At 39.5% G+C, this 24239-nt stretch overlaps 1 pseudogene; it reads right to left on the bottom strand.

The window, feature by feature from the left end:
• Window positions 1-6623, bottom strand: part of LOC134615262 (vomeronasal type-2 receptor 26-like) — a 54457-nt pseudogene extending 47834 nt beyond the window's left edge.
• Window positions 6624-24239: the final 17616 nt, after the last annotated feature.

Genomic DNA, 24239 nt, shown 5'->3' with positions numbered 1-24239 from the left:
TTTAAGGAATGCATAGCGGTTGTTATGGTCATGCAGTGTAGGGCATTAAAAGTGTGCCTGGCTGTGTGGTACAGTTATGGTATCTGTTTCCTGTGCCCAACTCTCAGTCATTTCTCCGCATTTTACTTAGCTCTGCCTTTTGTCGGGTTATCTCTGTAGTCTACCTAGCTTTGTGTATTGTATCTGTATTTTATCAGCTCTGTTTGTGGAATGGTTATCTCTGTATTGTACTCAGCTCTGTGTATTTTATAGATATATTTACGTTATATCCAGTTTATTTTATTTATAATTATGCTCAGCTCTCTGCATTGTACTTCGGTACTGTATAGGGAGAAGTAAAACTCTAGGGGAGGAGTCTAGCTCCCCACCATCTTAAAACATCACCAGCCACCACTAAAAACATCCCCAGTGTATATGGTAATATTGCAACACTCCCAATAATGCACAGGGTATATAGTGATATTACAATCCTCCCAATAATGCACAGGGTATATGGTAATATTACAATCCTACCAATAATGCACAGGGTATATGGTAATATTACAATCCTCACAATAATGCACAGGGTATATGGTAATATTGCAACACTCCCAATAATGCACAGGGTATATAGTGATATTACAATCCTCCCAATAATGCACAGGGTATATGGTAATATTGCAATCCTCCCAATAATGCACAGGGTACATGGTAATATTACAATCCTCCCAATAATGCACAGGGTATATGGTAATATTACAATACTCCCAATAATGCACAGGATATATGGTAATATTACAATCCTCCCAATAATGCACAGGGTATATGGTAATATTACAATCCTCCCAATAAGGCACAGGGTATATGGTAATATTGCAATACCCCCAATGATGCACAGGGTACATGGTAATATTGCAATACTCCCAATAATGCACAGGGTATATGGTAATATTACAATACTCCCAATAATGCACAGGATATATGGTAATATTGCAATACTCCCAATAATGCACAGGGTATATGGTAATATTGCAATACTCCCAATAATGCACAGGGTATATGGTAATATTACAATCCTCCCAATAATGCACAGGATATATGGTAATATTACAATCCTCCCAATAATGCACAGGGTATATGGTAATATTACAATCCTCCCAATAATGCACAGGATATATGGTAATATTACAATCCTCCCAATAATGCACAGGGTATATGGTAATATTACAATCCTCCCAATAATGCACAGGATATATGGTAATATTACAATCCTCCCAATAATGCACAGGGTATATGGTAATATTGCAATACTCCCAATAATGCACAGGTTACATGGTAATATTGCAATCCTCCCAATAATGCACAGGGCATATGGTAATATTACAATCCTCCCACTAATGCACAGGGTATATGGTAATATTACAATACTCCCAATAATGCACAGGGTATATGGTAATATTAGACAAAGAAAAGGGGGTATAGGATCAGCGCTGGGTGGTCTGAAGGAGAAGAGACAGGAAAGAAGCTGCAACCTATGGGTATGAGGTTCCCTCTAATGTCCTCAATAAAGAATATGGAAAAAACAAAGTAATAGGTCGCGCTATACAGAAATAGTACAATTTAAGGATAAAATGAGAGATAAAAAATAAATAGTAAATAATAAATAAAATTTACTCACATATAAATATACAATAAAATAAATATAAGAATAAGCATAATAGGCCCAATATGTAGTGGATTCCAATAGACTGATGGAAACTTGATACTGTAGTCAAATAAAACGCTGGATCTTCTATGGTATAGGCAATCTTGACTCAATGATGAGCATGCAAATAGAAAGACAGGGAGACTCCAATAGTGCAGACTGTATTAGTATAAATAAAATAAAAAATAAAAAATGGGTGTAGGGGAGGTATTTCACTCACCTATGCAAGAGCATGTACTTGCTCAAGTGTAATCAGCATTCAGTGGCGTTTATCCCCCACTGGCGGGACATAGATGTGGGTAATTCCTCGAAGTAAAGGAAAAATAAAATATAGTGCTCACTGTATATAAAATATAAGAGTAAGACTTAAAAAATAGAGAACGTACTCAGATTTGAATGAGCAGGATATACTGCTCACTATGATGGCGTGGGTGGTATAATCCCCACCTAGGATTCTTTAGACAATAGTCAGCTCCAAAATGACGTGTAACCAGGTTAAGAGAGAAAAAAAGTAATATAATATAAAATATAAAGATAAAATAAAATAAAATAAAAGGTATATGGCAAATGTATGGTGAAAAAAGCCAATATGCCTTTATTAGTACAAATATAAAATATATATATAAAATTAGCCAAAACGCGTTTCGCCACACAGGGCTTTATCAACTGGCAATAATATACAATAACCTGGTAAAATGAAGCTTATATAGACTTGAAGAATACATGATTGTTTGACTTATGGCGCCAAAATGACGTCATCAATACAATGAGAGAAATACAGAAATGTTAAAAAGCATAAACATAACTTAAAAGTAACAAGAGCATTGATTTATAATAGAATTATTAACTGAATGCTATAAAAATCAATTAAAAACGAGTGGTTATAATGTTAAAAAAGAGTGAAATAGATGGTCATGTGATCGCGAGCTGCCGCGATCACATGGTGCGTCCCAATGCTTATTGGGAAATGTAGTACGTATGTTAGTGAGCTGGGGAGACCGGAAGGGTAAGGGACACGTGACCGCGATCGCTCGCGGTCACGTGATATAACATGGAACTTGGAGAGGATGTAACGTCTGGACGGAGGCTGGCTAGTGAGGGCACACCTCCGTCCAATGGTAGCCAGTATGGATGTGGGACACGTGATCGCGAACGCACGCGGTCACGTGTTATGACACAAGGCATTATGGGGAATGTAGTGTCCGGAGAGGCAGCCTTTGTTTAAAGTAAAAACGGTCAAAAAAGTATTATATTATATTATAATGAAAAAGAAAAGGAGATATAATATGGTAGGGGGAAAAATGGAAAAGATATGTATATAAAAGGAAAAAAAAAAAAAAAAAAAAGGGGCTCAAAGCTAAATAGCTAAAAAATATGTTGGGAATAAAACCAAAAGGAGAGGAACTATGCACATGTAAAAATAAAATAAAAGGGGACAAAAAATATAAAAGATAGAGGAGTAGTGGGTAAAAATAATAATAATAATGGGTAAAAATAAATAAAAATGAATAGAGCAAAGGAAGGAATGGAGCAGGGCAATCTAATATAAAACAAAAGCATCTATTATATATAATAAAAAGGGGAAGGGAGATAATGAGATGAATATATATATATGGAAAAAAATAATAAAAACTACACTAAGAAATATATTTACTTGATTTAAAGGGGCAGAGGTGATAAAAATAGTAATAAAAAATCAATTGTTATAAAAAGTTAAAAAGATCAAATTCAGCATTAAGTCCTTTTGGGGAGAGGGTTTTTAATTGAAAAACCCAATACATTTCCCTTTTCCCTAAAACATTTGTGATATCTCCACCTCTCCAAGGAAGGGTAACTTGTTCAATACCAATAGCTTTCAAAAGAGTCGGATCTTTGTTATGATTTATGAAGTGTTTGGAGACTGAGTGATTTTCATAGCCTCTTTTAATGTTACGGCAGTGTTCTGCCAGTCTCACTTTCAAACATCTTTTGGTCATGCCCACGTACTGTAATCCACATGGGCATTCCAAGAGATATATGACCCCTTTTGTGTTACATCCAATAAAGTCTTTTATGGGGTAGGAGGTTTTAGTGGCGGTGGAAGAAAAATGGGTAGATTTGGAATTTGTAGTGTTATTTGTAGTTCTACATACAATACATTTATTGCACTTAACCCCTTAAGGACCAAACTTCTGGAATAAAAGGGAATCATGACATGTCACACATGTCATGTGTCCTTAAGGGGTTAAAAAACCCTTTAGGCCTAGATAAAAAATGTTCTTTTTGATGTCTATTTACTTTAGTATAGTTTTTAGTCAAGATTGATCTAAAATTAGGGGCTCCTCTGAATATGACATTAGGTCTGTCTGGAACATGGTCTTTTAAAGGTCATCCTGTTTTAGAATGTGCCAGTGTTTATTTATGATTTTTTTTTTAAATTGTATTCTTGTTGTTAAAATCTAAAATAATAGGGAGTTGTGGGGGATCTGTTTTTTTAGCTTTATATTTTAGGAGTTCCGTTCTTTCCTTCTCTTTTACCACCTCCAAGGCTCTATTTAGTTTTTCTGCATTGTAGTTTTTTTCTAAAAACATGTATTTTAGTGAAGTAGATTGGATGTTAAAATCAGCTGTTGATGAGCAATTACGATGGAGGCGAAGAAATTGGCTTTTTGGGATGCCATCCAACCAAGGTTTATGGTGACAACTAGTTTGGTCTATAATTGTGTTTGTGCAGACCTCTTTAAAAAAAGTTTTGGTTTGAATGCGACCGTCTTGAATAAAAATGTTCAAATCTAAAAAGTTGACTGACACATTGCTAGATTCTGATGTTAAAACAATACCCCTGTCATTAATATTTAAATGGTCTAAAAACAATTTCAAAGATGTATCGGTGCCTTGCCAAATAAAAAACAGATCGTCTATATAACGAAAGTAGGAAACCAGGTTTGCCCGCCAGTCATGGTTACCCCAGACAGCTGAGGATTCCCAGTCTGCCATGAAGAGGTTGGCATAACTGGGGGCAAACCTAGTTCCCATAGCTGTACCCTTCCTTTGTATATAAAATGAGTCCGCAAACCAAAAATAATTGTTGGTGAGTATAATATTAATACCTTGTATGATAAAATCAATTTGGGAATTTGGAATTGAGCTGGATTGTTTTAAAATCCTTTCAACTGCTTGACATCCAATATTGTGGGGAATTATGGTGTACAGAGATTGGACATCACAAGTTACTAGTATATAATCTGGACACCAATTAAAATCACTTAAAAAGGATAAAAGAGTAAGAGAATCTTTCAAATATGACCTAGTTTCTTTGACAAAAGGTTGTAATAAAATATCAATATATTCAGAAAGATTGGATAAAACAGAATTAATACCAGATACTATAGGTCTTCCAGGGGGTTCTGTTGCATTTTTATGTATTTTGGGAAGAAAGTAAATTACTGGAATTTTGGGGTGAAGAATATTAACATAATCAAATTCTTGTTTAGTTAGGATACCACTATCTAGTCCTTTTTGTAGGAATTCACTTAAAATATTTTTAATATTGGAGGTAGGGTCAGAGGGTAATTTATTGTATACCTCATTAAGTTGACGGTTAGCTTCTTTTGTGTACATGGATTTTGATAAAATAACTAGGCCCCCGCCTTTATCGGCGGGTTTAATAACAATATCGTCATCTTTTTGTAATTCCTTTAGGGCTTTCCATTCCTTCTGGGTAAGGTTCTGTGGGTCATGGTTTTTGTATTTGATCTTTTCGAAGTCTTTTAGAACTAATTTTTCAAAGACTTCTATAGGCCCTGACTTAAAATTTGAAGGATAAAACTTAGAGGGATTTTTTAAAACAGTGTGTGTGATAGGGCATTCAATAGGTGTATCTGAATTCTGAGTTTGTGAAGCTGGATTTGATACAGTGGAAACATTACTATTTTGAGTAAAAAATCTTTTTATAGTAGCTTTCCTAACAAATTTGTTGATGTCTAGAAATGCTTGAAAAGGTTTGAAAGAACTGGTTGGGGCATATTTAAGACCTTTGCTTAAAACTAAAATCTGAGTAGAAGTTAAAACTTTATGAGAAAAATTAAAAATTCCAAATTTTTTCTCATCTATCGTGGTTATTGTCTTTCCTTCCTTTCTCTTTTGTAATCTTCTGCCACCTCTCCCTCCTCTATACTTAGGCTTCTTTTCCTTGCTCTGGGTAGGTATGGGGTCTGTGTATGAGGTAGGTTCTGTGTACGTATGTCTAAAAAATTCTCCTCAATCTCTGAGTCGACAGACAGTAGCTGATATCTATTGTTGTGAGTGTAGTTTGGTGGTGACTTTGGAATATCTGAGTATTTATGGCCGAATCTAGGCCTTTGTGGTCTGGGTGTGGGTGTTAAGGGTTGTGTATAGCTAAATTTGTTTGTAGTAGTGCGGTGAGGAAAATTTTGGTAATCTGGTGATTTGTGATGTTTGTGAGTTTGATAGTTGGCTGATTTGTAATTGTGAGATATTCTATGTCTGTTTGGTGATGAATATTTTCTGTCATGATTATTTTGAAAATAAGTGGAAGGTCTTTGTCTAGTGTGGGGATAGTAATTTACTTGACGTGACGGTGTGGTGGCGGTGGGGAAAAGTGATGTTGTGGTTTATTGTGGTGGTAAGAATTAGCGTGGTGAGTGTGTTCAAAGTATTGATTCTTATTTCTTATAGTGAGTGTGTCAGTAGTGTATTTTTTGTGAAAGTTATATGTCCTCACTTGATCATTGTTGTAGTCTTGTTTGTCTCTGACATATTTTTTTATTTTAATATGTTTCGTGTCTGTTTCCACTTTTTCAATTTTGCTTTGTATTAAAACTGAGTTTTGTTTGTAAGAGTGAGTTTCTGTAAAGGGTAATAGCTTATCTTTGAGATTATTTATCTCAATATCTAGAATGGAAAGTTTTTTACTTTTCTTTATGATTAAGGTTTCCATGAGGCCAAAAGTGCATACTTCAAGTTTGTTGAACCAATCATTCATAAACTCTTCATCGTCTTGGTCTGTAGTGGGCAATTTAAATAATCTAAGGCCTCTTGGAGTAATTTTTTCATCAATGTACTTTTTTTTTTTTTTTTTTTTTTTTTTTTTTTAATTCTTTATTTTGGTTGTGCAGGTGGGTACAAGGTGTCAACGAACGCCACAACAGCGTATAGCAAGATCAATACATGTTAGACAGTGGCAGGAGGATATGCCCTTTTTTTTTGTTATTTATCCAGCTTATCTAGACATTTACAATAGCTCGAAGTAGAGGAGGCAAATCTTAATAAAAACAAACGATTTTAGAGCTTAACGATGCTAAACTGGGCGTCTTATAGCAGCTAGCACTTTATAGACGGTTACATATCATCTAAATCATTTCAGTATTCTCCAGGAGAGCTGCTTTATGGTTACAAGTGAGGTTTGTATCTTGGCTTGTTATGCCGTTTATCTTTGTTATATTCTTTGTCGTTTGTATGTTAAAAAGAAAGGAAAAGAGGAACATAATCAACGAAAAAGCATAATTAAACGTAGGATAAACGGTCCAGGTATCTGCTCCCAGAAGGTACAATATGTGTGGTCATACGCCTGTCGTATGCTGTTCTGAACCTATGGTACTCAGCATTTTGTCAAATTAAGTACGAGTGAGAGATACCTGTCGTAGGTTAACCTTGGCAGGTTAGACACAGCTTGGTGTAGGTTAATTACTGCAGATAAAATCGAATTGCTCAAGGTATATTATAACACAATTCGCTGAGGTTAACGCTTATATGCAGCAGTGTCTACTGAAGCTGGTCCGAGGACCGTACATGTATGGTAAAATAAACATTTAGAGACTGCTTGCACTAAAAAAAAAAAAAAAAAAAAAACCAAAATTAATTAAAACATAAAAAAAAAATACAAATAATAAAAAATATATATATTAGAACGATTTAACAAGGTTAGCATGGAACCGGTGTCTGCAGGGTGTTCTACTGCCGTATGGTCCAACTGTGCCAGCGAGCCGATTCCATGTTCTAAGCTTCGGTCTATGCCACAGTCTTGGTTCCGCATGATACTAGCGGGATGTGGGTTTTTATGCCTTGCGTGGGTATGGGTGTTTAGGCATAAGAGTCCCGGTCAGGGCCTGTAGGTGGCAGTCCCGTGCGGGGTCTGGTTTTATCTCGGGTGGGTGCACCATATGGTGCCTGTTTGGGCACGAATTCTGTGGATGTTCCTGGGTTCCAGCTGTGGGTCAATTTAGGTGCCGTGCTCTGGGGGGCCATGTTAAGAAATCGTTGGTGGATCCCTAGGTTTGGCAGGGCTGTGGCGGCTTCTTGGAGGTCTCGGACCACGTGGGTTGTATCCCCATGGGTGATGGATAGAGATCGAGAGGGGCGCCAGCGATAGCTTATCTTGTGCTGTTGGAGAAGTGAGGTGAGTGGTCTCAATTCTCGGCGCCATGCCAGTGTGCTGCCGCTGAGGTCTGCATAGAATGTTAGTGACATGTCCTCAAAAGTGTATGGTGAGTTGCCCCTAAGCGCATTCATGACAGCTGCCTTGTCCTTTCAATTTTGGAACTTGATTATCAGATCCCTGGAAGCCGTTGGCGGTGCTTTTGCTGACTTGGGCACTCTGAACATATCCTCTGCCACTATTGCTTTGGCTTGTTTGGGCGTTAGTATGGCTGTTAGCAGTCTTCTCACCACGTGTTGGAGCTCAGCGTCTGGTGTGTTTTCAGGGATTCCCCTTACTTTCAAGTTGTTTCGACGACGGGCATCTTCCAATGCGGCAAAGCGGCTTTCAAACGTCAGGTTTTGCTTTTTCAGATCACTGACCTCCTGTTGCAGTGTTGTGATCCGTTGCATGCTGGATTGTGAGGTGGTTTCTAACGCTCCGATGCGGCCTGTCAGGCCCTTCAGGTCCTGGCGTATCGTGGCCATGTCTGCCTGGAGGTTTTTTTGCAGGTCCGCCAGCAGCTCTTTCAGTATAGTGGTAGTCACCGGAGCTGAGTCCTGCTTTGTCGAGGGAGGCGGCGGTGGTGGGAGCGCTGGAGCAGGCATGTAGCTTTCCTCTGTGCCGTAGGAGAAGTCCTCTGAGAGGTCAGAGCAGTCTCCTGGGATGGCCGCCATGTTGTGCCCGTGGGCGCCCTGGGCCTGTCTCCACATGTCCCCAATGCTCCTGCCTAGTCGGGGTGCCTCCTGCCGAGGCTTTTTCGCTTTTTTCCCCATGGGTCTTGGGTATGTTGAGGGGGTTGTTTGAGGCCGGTTTGCTCAGCTGGAGTGCCGAAAATCGGTAAGTTATGTACCTCGCGGTCCCATCAATGTACTTTTTTAAAGTCGCTATTTCCCATTTCAATTTTATTTCTGATGTTAGGGATTTTTCTAAGTCCCTAACAAGTTCCATGTTATATCAAGTGACCGCGAGCGATCGAGGTCACGTGTCCCTTACCCTTCCGGTCTCCCCAGCTCACTAACATACATACTACATTTCCCAATAAGCATTGGGACGCACCATGTGATCGCGGCAGCTCGCGATCACATGACCATCTATTTCACTCTTTTTTAACATTATAACCACTCGTTTTTAATTGATTTTTATAGCATTCAGTTAATAATTCTATTATAAATCAATGCTCTTGTTACTTTTAAGTTATGTTTATGCTTTTTAACATTTCTGTATTTCTCTCATTGCATTGATGACGTCATTTTGGCGCCATAAGTCAAACAATCATGTATTCTTCAAGTCTATATAAGCTTCATTTTACCAGGTTATTGTATATTATTGTCAGTTGATAAAGCCCTGTGTGGCGAAACGCGTTTTGGCTAATTTTATATATATATTTTATATTTGTACTAATAAAGGCATATTGGCTTTTTTCACCATACATTTGCCATATACCTTTTATTTTATTTTATTTTATCTTTATATTTTATATTATATTACTTTTTTTCTCTCTTAACCTGGTTACACGTCATTTTGGAGCTGACTATTGTCTAAAGAATCCTAGGTGGGGATTATACCACCCACGCCATCATAGTGAGCAGTATATCCTGCTCATTCAAATCTGAGTACGTTCTCTATTTTTTAAGTCTTACTCTTATATTTTATATACAGTGAGCACTATATTTTATTTTTCCTTTACTTCGAGGAATTACCCACATCTATGTCCCGCCAGTGGGGGATAAACGCCACTGAATGCTGATTACACTTGAGCAAGTACATGCTCTTGTATAGGTGAGTGAAATACCTCCCCTACACCCATTTTTTATTTTATTTATACTAATACAGTCTGCACTATTGGAGTCTCCCTGTCTTTCTATTTGCATGCTCATCATTGAGTCAAGATTGCCTATACCATAGAAGATCCAGCGTTTTATTTGACTACAGTATCAAGTTTCCATCAGTCTATTGGAATCCACTACATATTGGGACTATTACGCTTATTCTTATATTTATTTTATTGTATATTTATATGTGAGTAAATTTTATTTATTATTTACTATTTATTTTTTATCTCTCATTTTATCCTTAAATTGTACTATTTCTGTATAGCGCGACCTATTACTTTGTTTTTTCCATATGGTAATATTACAATCCTCCCAATAATGCACAGGGTATACGGTAATATTACAATCCTCCCAATAATGCACAGGGTATATGGCAATATTACAATAGTACCAATAATACACAGGGTATACGGTAATATTACAATCCTCCCAATAATGCACAGGGTATACGGTAATATTACAATCCTCCCAATAATGCACAGGGTATATGGTAATATTACAATCCTCCCAATAATGCACAGGGTATACGGTAATATTGCAATCCTCCCAATAATGCACAGGGTATATATGGTAATATTACAATACTCCCAATAATGCACAGGGTATATGGTAATATTGCAATACTCCCAATAATGCACAGGGTATATGGTAATATTACAATCCTCCCACTAATGCACAGGGTATATGGTAATATTACAATCCTCCCACTAATGCACAGGATACATGGTAATATTACAATACTCCCAATAATGCACAGGTTACATGGTAATATTACAATACTCCCAATAATGCACAGGATATATGGTAATATTGCAATACTCCCAATAATGCACAGGGTATATGGTAATATTGCAATACTCCCAATAATGCACAGGATACATGGTAATATTACAATACTCCCAATAATGCACAGGATATATGGTAATATTACAATCCTCCCAATAATGCACAGGGTATATGGTAATATTACAATCCTCCCAATAATGCACAGGATATATGGTAATATTACAATCCTCCCAATAATGCACAGGGTATATGGTAATATTGCAATCCTCCCAATAATGCACAGGGTATATGGTAATATTACAATCCTCCCAATAATGCACAGGGTATATGGTAATATTACAATCCTCCCAATAATGCACAGGGTATATGGTAATATTGCAATCCTCCCAATAATGCACAGGGTATATATGGTAATATTACAATACTCCCAATAATGCACAGGGTATATGGTAATATTGCAATACTCCCAATAATGCACAGGGTATATGGTAATATTACAATCCTCCCACTAATGCACAGGGTATATGGTAATATTACAATCCTCCCACTAATGCACAGGATACATGGTAATATTACAATACTCCCAATAATGCACAGGTTACATGGTAATATTACAATACTCCCAATAATGCACAGGATATATGGTAATATTGCAATACTGCCAATAATGCACAGGGTATATGGTAATATTACAATCCTCCCACTAATGCACAGGGTATATGGTAATATTACAATCCTCCCACTAATGCACAGGATACATGGTAATATTACAATACTCCCAATAATGCACAGGTTACATGGTAATATTACAATACTCCCAATAATGCACAGGATATATGGTAATATTGCAATACTCCCAATAATGCACAGGATATATGGTAATATTGCAATACTCCCAATAATGCACAGGGTATATGGTAATATTGCATTACTCCCAATAATGCACAGGATACATGGTAATATTACAATCCTCCCAATAATGCACAGGGTATATGGTAATATTGCTATCCTCCCAATAATGCACAGGGTATATGGTAATATTACAATCCTCCCAATAATGCACAGGGTATATGGTAATATTACAATCCTCCCAATAATGCACAGGGTATATGGTAATATTACAATACTCCCAATAATGCACAGGGTATACGGTAATATTACAATCCTCCCAATAATGCACAGGGTATATGGCAATATTACAATAGTACCAATAATACACAGGGTATACGGTAATATTACAATCCTCCCAATAATGCACAGGGTATATGGTAATATTACAATCCTCCCAATAATGCACAGGGTATATGGTAATATTGCAATCCTCCCAATAATGCACAGGGTATATATGGTAATATTACAATACTCCCAATAATGCACAGGGCATATGGTAATATTACAATCCTCCCAATAATGCACAGGGTATATGGTAATATTGCAATCCTCCCAATAATGCACAGGGTATATGGTAATATTACAATCCTACCAATAATGCACAGGGTATATGGTAATATTGCAATCCTCCCAATAATGCACAGGGTATATGGCAATATTACAATCCTCCCAATAATGCACAGGGTATATGGTAATATTGCAATCCTCCCAATAATGCACAGGGTATATGGTAATATTACAATCCTCCCAATAATGCACAGGGTATATGGTAATATTACAATCCTCACAATAATGCACAGGGTATATGGTAATATTACAATAATGCACAGGGTACATGGTAATATTACAATACTCCCAATAATGCACAGGGTATATGGTAATATTACAATATTGCACAGGGTATATGGTAATATTACAATACTCCCAATAATGCGCAGGGTATATGGTAATATTACAATATTCCCAATAATGCACAGGGTATATGGTAATATTGCAATCTTCCCATTAATGCAAAGGGTATATGTAACAGACCGTTTCAGCAGACAAGGGGTTAAAATCCGTTTAGGCGATATGCCCCTTTCTGAGAGACAGGCACAGCTACTGCAGAATACCAAACTCCCAAACTGGATAGAAAATAGCACTCCAAACTGGAACCTCACGAATAGCTGCTAGCAGACGAACAGGAAAAGCATACATCGGCTTACACTCCTGGCAATCAGTCCCTATCAGCATACAGTGAATCCCCCCAAGAACGAGACAAGGCTCTGTGTTGAGGGTCAAGCAGTGGTCTGAGGTGCTGGCACACCCAGCCTGGTTTTTATTGCAGTTTTTACAAATACAGGTCTGCCCACAGGGAGGTATAAAACAACCACTCACACATCAGTTACATCCCACATATTCCCTCCCCTTATCCTGAGAGGAAACTCAATTATACATACTGTTAAAACATACTTTCTACCCAACTTTCATAACTCTAAAACCATACATCACATTCACATAAAAATACATATCCACAATCAATCCATTCAGGGGAACAACATATTAAAAAATGGAATGAATCAGACATGGGGTTCAAAAGTTAGTAAAGTATCTTTTAAAACCCCTGCCAGCATGGCTTTCCGGCTCAGACCGGTTTTACAGAGCCCTCTCTCCTGGAGACAATGGAGAAGTAATGCAATTACCTCCCAGGACAGAGACAGACTCCATTGAGCACATGGGGACACAAAGACAGTAAAACACTTTAAAATACATAAAGTCACCTTTTACACATAACACACAGACATTTCACATATCCCCAGATAGCTGGGATCTGACCGCACAAAACTACAGAATAGCGCGCAGATCCTATTCACACAGTTCAATTGCCATGGAGCCGAAGTCTTTAACTACACGAATGGGCTCCATGGCATAGCTATCTGGGTTAACACATTCACATAAAGTCGGGTCCATAGTCCAAAGGCAAGAGGCGGGCAAGCAGCCCCCTCCAAGGACACGTGGCGAGGTCGGTTTCGCCACAGTATATATGGTAATATTACAATCCTCCCAATAATGCACAGGGTATATATGGTAATATTACAATCCTCCCAATAATGCACAGGGTATATAGTAATATTACAATACTCTCAGTAATGCACAGGATATATGGTAAGATTACAATACTCAATAATGCACAGGGTATATGGTAATATTACAATCCTCCCATAATGCACAGGGTGTATAGTAATATTGCAATACTCTCAGTAATGCACAGGGTATATGGTAATATTGCAATACTGGCAATAATGCGCAGGGCATATGGTGACATCATGGTCCTTAGTAATGTGCAGGGAATATGGGTATATTGCAGAGCTCCTAGTAATGTGCATTGTATTGAAGATATTACAGAGCTCCCAGTAATGTACAGCATTTATGGGAATACGTAAGAGCCCCTAGTACTGTCAGTGATTTTACAGAGCCTCCGATAATGTACAGTGTTTGAGCTTTACAAACAATAGATGGGGCAAACAATATTGTACCATATAGCTGTATGGTAAGAAAATAGGAATGAAAAAATAAAAAACACCAAATAAATATCATTAAGAAAAAAAAAAAACACTCACAAGAATTGAGCCAGTGTATACACTTGGCTCAGGTGGAGAGCATAGAAGGACATGTGAGGATAGTCTAATCCCTCTTCTATAGAAGAAACTGGTAACAATTCAACACTGTAAGGAGGAAGAAAACTACATAGCATAACTTGTAAAGTGGGTTAATGGAAGCACTCACGTGGAACTGAGCCCAATGACCAAACATAGCATTAACCCGAACCTTACAATCACATCAACACATTACTCCTAATAATAACACTAACCCCAACTTCTGTTGACATCATTACTAACATCAGCAGAGTGATTTTTTCCAGCATGAATAGTAGTGATTGCTCCTTCTCATGCTGAAGCTCCTACATGCCCCTCCCTGCCAAACGCATAGGGGGCATTCAGAGAAACCCACTTTTTAGGATCTGGGGACTTCTTCCTAACAGATAATCTTGGAAAACACCCTCAGATTCAGAGATATTCAGCCACAGTGATTTATAATACTGTATCCAGAGTTCATAGATCAGTTTTGGGGCACTACAGGTAGTTCAGCTAACAGCTCCAGGTGGTGCACATCCGATGCACTCCTGATCATTTTAAATCCCAGCAGTTAATAATCCAATACATATTTTTGACACCTGTTGAGTGTGTATGTGGATACGTATATGCTATTTATACACTTGGACAATTGTTTACTAAAACAGTGAATTGTTCCCAATTGGTAGGGATATATACATTGTATTATAAAACATTAACATTATCTTAGTATTGTTATCTATACTTACAATTGTTTTACTATGCAGGAAAAAAGGGAGCAGGTTTAGCACTAATTAATCAAAATAAAGGCAGCAAGCCAAAAAAGGGGATCCCTCTAAACCCTTCAAGAGATCAACAAGAACAACAAAGAAAAAAAGGATGGGGAAACACTAGAACAACACATAAACTAGAAGAAAAAAAAGGGGCAATACTAGAATAGTCTAGTCTATGTGTTATTCTAGTGTTTCCCTGTAGAGGGAGCTACTGCCCCTTTGATCCTTCTTAAAGTTACCTGTCCACCATTGTTTGGATACCTACTTAATCTAGGCTGACGCCATTTTGTTGGAGTTCAAAAAATAATTATTATCGCCATTTATATAGCGCCAACAGATTCCGTAGCGCTTTACAATATTATTAGAGGGGGGATTTAGCTATAAATAGGGCAATTACAAGAAAACTTACAGGAACCATAGGTTGAAGAGGACACTGCTCAAACAAGCTTACAGTCTATAGGAGGTGGGGTGTAAAACACATTAGGCCAGGAAATAGCAATCAAATAAGGTGGGAGTGAAGCAGGGCTGGAGGAGAGAGTAAAGTGCTGCCCTTTAGGAGAGAGCAAGAGACAGGTATGTGAGGTAGAGGTTACTCTTGGAGGCCATAAACTTTCCTAAACAATTGAAGACTAGGGGAGATATATACAGAATAGGGTGTTTAGGGATTTCACTGATGTGCCACAATAAAGGACAAAAATACGTAGTGCAATATTGTCTGGAATCAATTATAAAACAAAATATTCCATTACACTCACAAATTCCAAGTGTTAAAAGCGTGTTAGAGGTGCCTCCCCATGATGTAGGTGGGGGGTAATTGAGAATCCTCCTTCAATGATGACCACAGGGTGCCCCAGTAACTAGGATAATCCAATCATCCAGCCACACCAAACAGCTCCCATAAAACGGTTTAATTGTAAAAAAGAATGGAGGATTACAAAATTACATGAAAACATCAAATAAAACATAAAAGTCCACAGGTCCTACGCGTTTCATTCTATATACGAACTTCCTCAGGGACCAATTAATAAAAATACATCAATCAAAGAATCAATCTAACATCTCGCTTTCCTAAACTGCTTTAAATAGGGCTAGTCCCTTGAGTCCATTGGTGAGAACTGATGATCGTTGCCGGCTTAATGAGTGCTCCGATCGCGCTTTCTACCAACACTTCCGTGTTGGTACACGTGTCCCGCTTGCGTTCCATCCAATATGGCCGTGCGTTCCAAGCGGCAGAGATGTACAGAAGCCCACAGTCTCCCCCCCTGGTCGCCAGAGGAAATGATTGCCCATACATCTAGATGAAAAATATGTTAAGACGCAATATCTGTACACTTACATAAAAAACATCCTTTCAATCAATCTATACAAAAAATTTAAATCATTAAAAAACAAGATGGGGGGGCGGAGCCTAGCTGCCAAGCCGAGTGGACGTGCCAGAACTGAGCTCCTGCACTTTCTGCCTGTTTTCGGGGAATTTACCCAACACACTCGGCACAGATCCACTCTAAGAGGGCCCTATTGAACGGGGATTCTCGGGGGGCACCTTTAGACACCCTACTCGAAGAAATACCTACCCGAGATCCCAAGCTGCGGTGACAGAGGCCTGCAGAATGGCTGGTAAGGGGGAGACGGACGCTCTCCTTTCCTCCTACCTGCTCCACGACCACCTCGACGCTCAAACTTCCTACCCCCCCCGGGACCGGTGGGGGATATCCCGGTCCAAGCCGCGAACCCAGACCGAGCCGAGGCACTGACCTTATGCAATTTCTGGGAGAAGCTCGAGCAACGCGCACGGTGCGCTGAAGCAACAAGTGAGAAGAGCTCTGGGCGGCCTGGCGAGAGGGGGACTCCCTCGGGCACAGCACCGGACCGAAAGCCAACACTCACCTACCCTAGCCCAGCCGGGCGGAAGGCCAGAAAGGCTATGACCCGCAAGCGTCGGCCACAAGGGCGGACTCTCAAGCGGCAACCAAACGGCAGACCTACCGCCATCCCCGTGAGGGGGAGACACTTGGGCAATAGATGCCACCGAGTCTCAGGCCAGAAGACGCAGGCCTACATACCAGCCTGGGGCAAGAGGGACATCCCCACCCCCGCCAGAGCGGCAGCACCTTGGCTTACTTCTGCATGCTCCCACACCCAGCGACGCTCAGGAATTGGATGACAAGCCCGGAGGGGAGGCAGTGGCAGTCTGGAGATGGAGCCTCACTCAGGAGAACTAAACTGCTTAAGAGTTGCATGGACTTGCTTCTACTTTTTGGGACTATCTGTAATGTATTGCCACACCATACACCAACTCCCATCACACCACTATGCAACACGTTAGCATCTTACAATACTGAAAGTGCACCCATCTAGAAACACACACGTGCTAGTTACTTTCAGAGCACTCATTCCTCCTGAGTCATGCTATTGCTTTACTACAAAGCAACTTAGAGCTCTATGTCTATACACTCTGGCACTCAGTGGCTTTGTACTCCTACTCCTACGACCTACTCTAAAGCAATAAGCACACATTAATCTGCCGGGTTCAGATTTTACCTGTGTATCCTTTAACTGTTTAAACCAGTACTATACATTTGATATGCAACACAATAGGACAGCTCCTAGATAAGCAATGGTTCCGACTAGCATATTTTAGCAAGCCTCTAATGTGCATCCATGTTTAAAACTGTTAAACCTAATTAGCTCCTGACTTTCACCACAATGTCTATCATACCCTTACGCAACTGTAAACTTGATTGAAACTAATGTTGGAGACATGTTTATTTAGCCTGATTCATTTTAAAAAATTGTGCTGTCAATGTTCGCCATGAAACTGTTTACTCTCTGTTATGCCATCACCTTGTATCTGCTGTCGTGGCGATATAAGAATGTTTGTCAATCTGAGCACTACAAAAATAAAGAATAAAAAAAAAAAAACAACATGGGGCTATCTCAGCATCCCTCTTGTTAATATAAAAACCTTTAAAGGACTAACATAATCTAAAAATCGAAAAAATATATTTCATTCAATCAATTTTACTGTGGAATTTTGACAAAGTGCCAATTATGTGAATTATATTGTTAACACTAGTGTTTGTCTATTAGGACACTTTTTTTTATCAAATATGCTTCACAGTCTAAGCAAAAATATATATTAAATCTATAAATAAACTTAATTTATCCAATAGAAAAGAGACTGGCACAGAGGGAAACATACTGGATCCATGAATTGGGAACATTATCCCCAAGAGGTTTAAATGTAGATGTGGATCTAGTGTGTTATCTAGGATAACCAAACTATCTGGGAATATGTTTGCATATATTTATATTTCTTCCTCTTTTCAAAGTAGTTGTCATAAGTTTTTTATAATAATTTGCTATATAGAACCACCAATATCAGAGTTCATATGATTAATATATATATAATGAATAATAAAGTATTTTGGTATTGGATTAGATTAATGTAAACTATATATAATTGAAAGTAAAATTAATGTATCAGCACAATATGGATTTGTAATATGGTATTCACTGTACACCGGTTTTTGGATAAATTAAGTTTATTTATAGATTTAATATATTTTTTTGCTTAGACTGTGAAGCATATTTGATAAAAAGTGTCCTAATAGATAAACAATAGTGTTAACAATATAATTCACATAATTGTCACAATTTCACAGTAAAATTGATTGAATGAAATATGTTTTTGATTTATTAGATTATGTTAGTCCTTTAAAGGTTTTTATACTAACAAGAGGGATGCAGAGATAGGGAGCCCCATCTTGTTTTATAATGATTTGAATTTCTTGTATAGATTGATTGAAAGGATGTTTTTTATGTAAGTGTACAGATATTGCGTCTTAACAGATTTTTCATCTAGATGTATGGGCAACCATTTCCTCTGGCGACCAGAGGGGGAGACTGTGGGCTTCTGTACATCTCTGCCGCTTGGAACGCACGGCCATATTGGATGGAACGCAAGCGGGACACGTGTACCAACACGGAAGTGTTGGTAGAAAGTGCGATCGGAGCACTCATTAAGCCGGCAATGATCTACAGATGAGGAAGAATCCACAAGAAAATAACGGAGTTCCGAAGAGGAGACGCCCATCAGTTCTCACCAATGGACTCAAGGGACTAGCCCTATTTAAAGCAGTTTAGGAAAGCGAGATGTTAGATTGTTTCTTTGATTGAGGTATTTTTATTAATTGGTCCCTAAGGAAGTTCGTATATAGAACGAAATGCGTAGGACCTGTGGACTTTTATGTTTTATTTGATGTTTTCATGTAATTTTGTAATCCTCCATTCTTTTTTACAATTAAACCGTTTTATGGGAGCTGTTTGGTGTGGCTGGATGGTTGGATTATCCTAGTTACCGGGGCACCCTGTGATCATCATTGAAGGAGGATTCTCAATTACCCCCATCTACATCGTGGAGAGGCACCTCTAACACGCTTTTAACACTTGGAATTTGTGAGTGTAATGGAATATTTTGTTTTATAATTGATTCCAGACAATATTGCACTACGTATTTTTGTCCTTTATTTTAGGCACATCAGTGAAATCCCTAAACACCCTATTCTGTATATATCCATGTTATATGGTTACTAACTGGGAGGTATCCATGGGAAGCTGTGTACCTATAAGGTAAGTTGTTTAAAATAATTTTGTTTGCACTGATCACTTTAACAATGGTGGTTTGCAAATTTGTTTTCTAAAGACTAGGGGAGAGTCTGATGGTGGTAGGCAGGCTATTCCATAGGAAGGGAGCCACCCGCGAGAAGTCCTGCAAGTGTGAGTTGGCCGTAGGGGTGCGAGCAGCGACAGAAGAAGGTGACGGGCAGTGAGGAGAGACCAAAAAGGGACATACCTATGGATCTGTGAAGAGATATAAGAGGGTCAATGCTTTATAGGTATGGGCTAGCATTTTGAATTGACTACTATAGGATACAGGAAGCCAATGTAAGAACGGACAAAGGGTTTGAGAGGACCGACGAGAGAGGAAAATCAGTCTGGCGACAGCATTCCTTACAGACTGTAGCGGGGCAATACGTTTTTTGGGAAGACCAATTACAAAAATCCATGCAGGAAATTACTAGAGCATGGACAAGCTCTTTGGTAGCATCTTGCTTAAGAAAGGGACGGATGCGGGCTACGTTTTTAAGATTGAATCTACAGGATTTGATAACATGCTGAATGTGAGGCTTACATGTGAGGCTAGTATCAAATATGGCACCAAGACAGCGTGCTTGCAAGGATGGACTGATGTGGATACCACTGACTTGAAGGGAGATTAAAAGAAGAAGATCAGTGTGACAGATCCATCTGTATAGATGTAGCGTTACTCACCTTTCCCAGGGGCCGGCCGCGGTCCTCTCTTCAAGCCGCGCGCGGTCCTGCGGCTGCACGAGCCGCGCGCGGCTCATCCAACGCTTCTGGCAGGAAGACGGGCAGTGACCGCGAGATGCGGTCACGAGTCCTGCCTGAATCTAAGAGCGCGCCGCGAGTCTCGGGCGCGCTCTTAAAGAGACAGTGGGAGCCTAAATTGCCAAAAGGCTCCCATTGGCCCCTGTCATGCCACACACCCCATACACTTAACTTTTGGGGGTGTGGAAGTGACAGGAGCCAATCACATTAGTTTTGAAGCTACTTATACTTACCCTTTTCCCTTAGTCCCTTGCCCTATCGTGGTTTCTGCTACAGTTCCCTTTAGCGTTTGTGGTGTTCAGTTGTGTTCCTCTGTGTTTGACCTTGGCTTTGTATTCTGACTTTGTTTTTGCTTTATCCTTGTCTGTTCTGTTTGCTGGCTTGCTGTTTCCTGTGTACCAGACCCCGGCTAGTCCTCGTTTACGCTGTCTCTTTGTGCCCTTGACCTCGGATCGTTCCTGACTCTGTACTTCTCCTATATACGTCGAGTCTGGCCATTCTAAGGTCCGGTAGACGTATCTCACCTCTGTCTGTCTTCTGTTTAGCTGGATCCTGCGTGTAGGGGTATATTCTCGTTACATTACGATAGGGCCATGGACCCCGCAGATTTAGCTCAACAGATGGTGTCCCATGAGGCTAGATTTATAGAGCAGGATCACCGTATGGATCAGATAGCTCAGGCTCTCCAGACGCTCTTAGCTAGAACCATTCCAGCAACCACACCTAACCCTCCTACACCCCTTGTTCCTGAAGTATCTACTTTGCCTAATACTTCGGCCCATTTAACACCTCCTCCTAGGTATGGAGGGGATTCTAAGACATGCAGAGGGTTCATTAACCAAATAGAATTTCACTTTGAGATGTATCCACGTTCATTTCCCACAGAGAGGTCTAAAGTTGTGTTCTTTATGCACCAACTTACCGATAAAGCACTTGAGTGGGCAAATCCTATTTGGGAAGCTAATGGACTTATGGTGCATGATTTTCACAGTTTTCTTACAGCTTTTCGCAGAACTTTTGACACTATGAAAAAGTCTAAGAATGCCGCAAGAGCATTAATGAGAGTTAAACAGGGTTCTAGGTCTGTGGCTGATTTCGCTATTCAGTTTCGTACCCTTGCCTCACAGGTAGATTGGACCAACAATGGGTTAACTACTGCCTTCATGGAAGGTTTATCAGACTCTATATTGGATGAGGTAGCAGCTAAGGAGCTTCCTATTGCCTTAGAGGACCTTATTGACTACCTCATTGATATAGATAATAGGATTCGTGACAGGCTCTATACCAAGAACAGGAATAGACGTTTTGTTACACCTATTCACCCCAGAGTTAATATACCGGAGAGTGTTAAAGTATCTGAAGAGGAACCTATGCAATTAGGGGTTGCCAAACTCTCTGATAATGAAAAATTACATAGGAGAAGGGAGGGACTCTGCCTATATTGTGGTAGGAGAGACCATATGGTAAAGGACTGTCCTTTGCTCCCGGAAAACTCTCGCACCTAAGACCTTATAGGGGACTGGCCTTGGGTGTGATTTCTAAGTCTCCATTGCCTCCTAACCGACTGCTTCTCCCTGTTTCTTTACATATGGGAGAGAGTTGTATAGTTGAAAATATATACACTCTGGTTGACTCTGGGCAGCTGAGAATTTTATAGACTCTGGTTTTGTAAAGAAAAACAACATTCCCATCAGAGAGAAGGAGATACCCTTGGCCGTTGAGGCCATAGATGGTAGACCATTGATATCTCCAGTTGTTACTCATGAGACTGCACCGTTACACATGTACACAGGGGTTTTACACTATGAAACCATTTGGTTCCAGGTCATCACCTCTCCCTCTTCACAATTAGTGTTAGGGTATCCATGGTTACGTGCCCACAATCCCATTTTTGACTGGGAGACAGGGCAGATAAAATCATGGAGTGAAGCCTGCCACGAGTCATGTACTATTGAAGTCACGCCTGTGCATTCTATTAATGTTCCTACCATTCCTCCTTTGTCTATGGCTATACCCTCTCAGTACTTATCTCTAAAAACTGTCTTCGATAAAAGGGAAGCCGACAAATTACCGCCTCACAGACCCTACGACTGTGCTATTGACTTATTGCCTGGCACTATACCTCGAAAGGGCAGGGTGTACCCTTTATCGGTTCAAGAAAACCGTGTCATGGAGGAATACATTAAGGAATCATTAGACAAGGGATTTATTAGGAGATCCTCTTCTCCGGCTGGAGCGGGGTTCTTCTTTGTATCGAAGAAAGAAGGTGATTTAAGACCTTGTATTGATTATAGAGGTCTAAATAAAATCACCATCAAAAATGCTTACCCTATACCATTAATAACAGAATTGTTTGACAGGCTCAAACATGCTACGGTATTCACCAAACTAGATCTTAGAGGAGCATACAATTTGATACGTATAAAAAAGGACCACGAATGGAAGACAGCATTCAACACTAGGTCAGGTCATTATGAGTATACCGTCATGCCATTTGGGCTTTGCAATGCCCCAGCAGTATTCCAAGAATTCATTAATGATGTCTTAAGAGACTTTATTCACTCATTTGTTATTGTGTACTTGGACGACATTTTAATATATTCTTCAGATCTACACACTCATCACAGACATGTTACGACAGTTCTGAAGACCCTTCTTGCTAATGGCCTTTATTGTAAACAAGAAAAATGTCTATTTGACCAATCCGAGGTCCAGTTTTTGGGGTATTTGATTTCCGCTAAGGGTTTTCGTATGGATTCCCGGAAGCTCGCTGCTGTCATAGAATGGCCTCTGCCGCAAGGTCTGAAGGCCATCCAGCGTTTTCTGGGTTTCTCTAATTATTATAGATGTTTTATCAAAGGTTTTTCGTCTATTGTAGCACCTATTACCCGTATGACAAAAAAGGATGGCAATACTCGTGTCTGGTCTACCGAGGCACTTCAGGCTTTTGACTTTCTTAAGACTACGTTCGCCTCTGCACCTATTTTACAGCATCCTGTGCCCTCATTGCCCTACATACTTGAGGTTGATGCTTCCGATATCGGGGTAGGTGCTGTCTTATCTCAAAGAGAGTCTCCTGAAAAGCCATTGCATCCTTGTGGCTTCTTTTCTAAACAAATGTCCAAAGCAGAAAAGAATTATGATGTGGGTAATCGCGAACTCCTTGCTATCATTTTAGCACTCAAAGAGACATTTGTTAGAAGGCACTAAGGATCTCATCCTCATATTTACGGATCATAAGAACCTATCCTACCTTAGCGAAGCAAAAAGTTTGTCTTCCAGACAGGCTAGGTGGTCACTGTTCTTGTCTCATTTCAATTATATAATCACCTATAGGCCAGGTGATCGGAACACTAAAGCGGACGCTCTGTCCAGACAGTTTGAAACTATTGACAAACAGGAGATTGATGTTACTCCTGTCATTCCCCCAGACAGGATAATAGCAACTAATATATTGTCTATTTCCTCGTCCCTCTTGCAGGCCATACAAGCAAAACAAAGCATGGCACCTAGCGAGAGGCCTAATGATAAATTGTTCGTTGACGTTCCCGAGAGACGGGATATTCTGTCACTATATCATGATACGAAGACTGCTGGACATCCTGGTATTTCCAAAACGGTGTCAGCTGTTTCTCGGTATTTTTGGTGGGATTCCTTACGAAAGGATGTCACTGACTATATAAGTGCTTGTACTACTTGTGCCTGTATGAAATCCTCTCGTAGAGTTCCTTGTGGGCTGTTGCATCCGTTACCCGTTCCCGAGAGGCCTTGGTCCAACCTATCAATGGATTTTATTGTTGAATCACCCCCTTCGAATGGTGACACAGTCAT

This window comes from Pelobates fuscus, chromosome 6 (genome assembly GCF_036172605.1).
Source record: "Pelobates fuscus isolate aPelFus1 chromosome 6, aPelFus1.pri, whole genome shotgun sequence".
Classification (NCBI taxonomy): domain Eukaryota; kingdom Metazoa; phylum Chordata; class Amphibia; order Anura; family Pelobatidae; genus Pelobates; species Pelobates fuscus.
The sequence above is the reverse complement of the archived record's forward strand: the minus strand, read 5'-3'. Positions and strand labels throughout refer to the sequence as shown.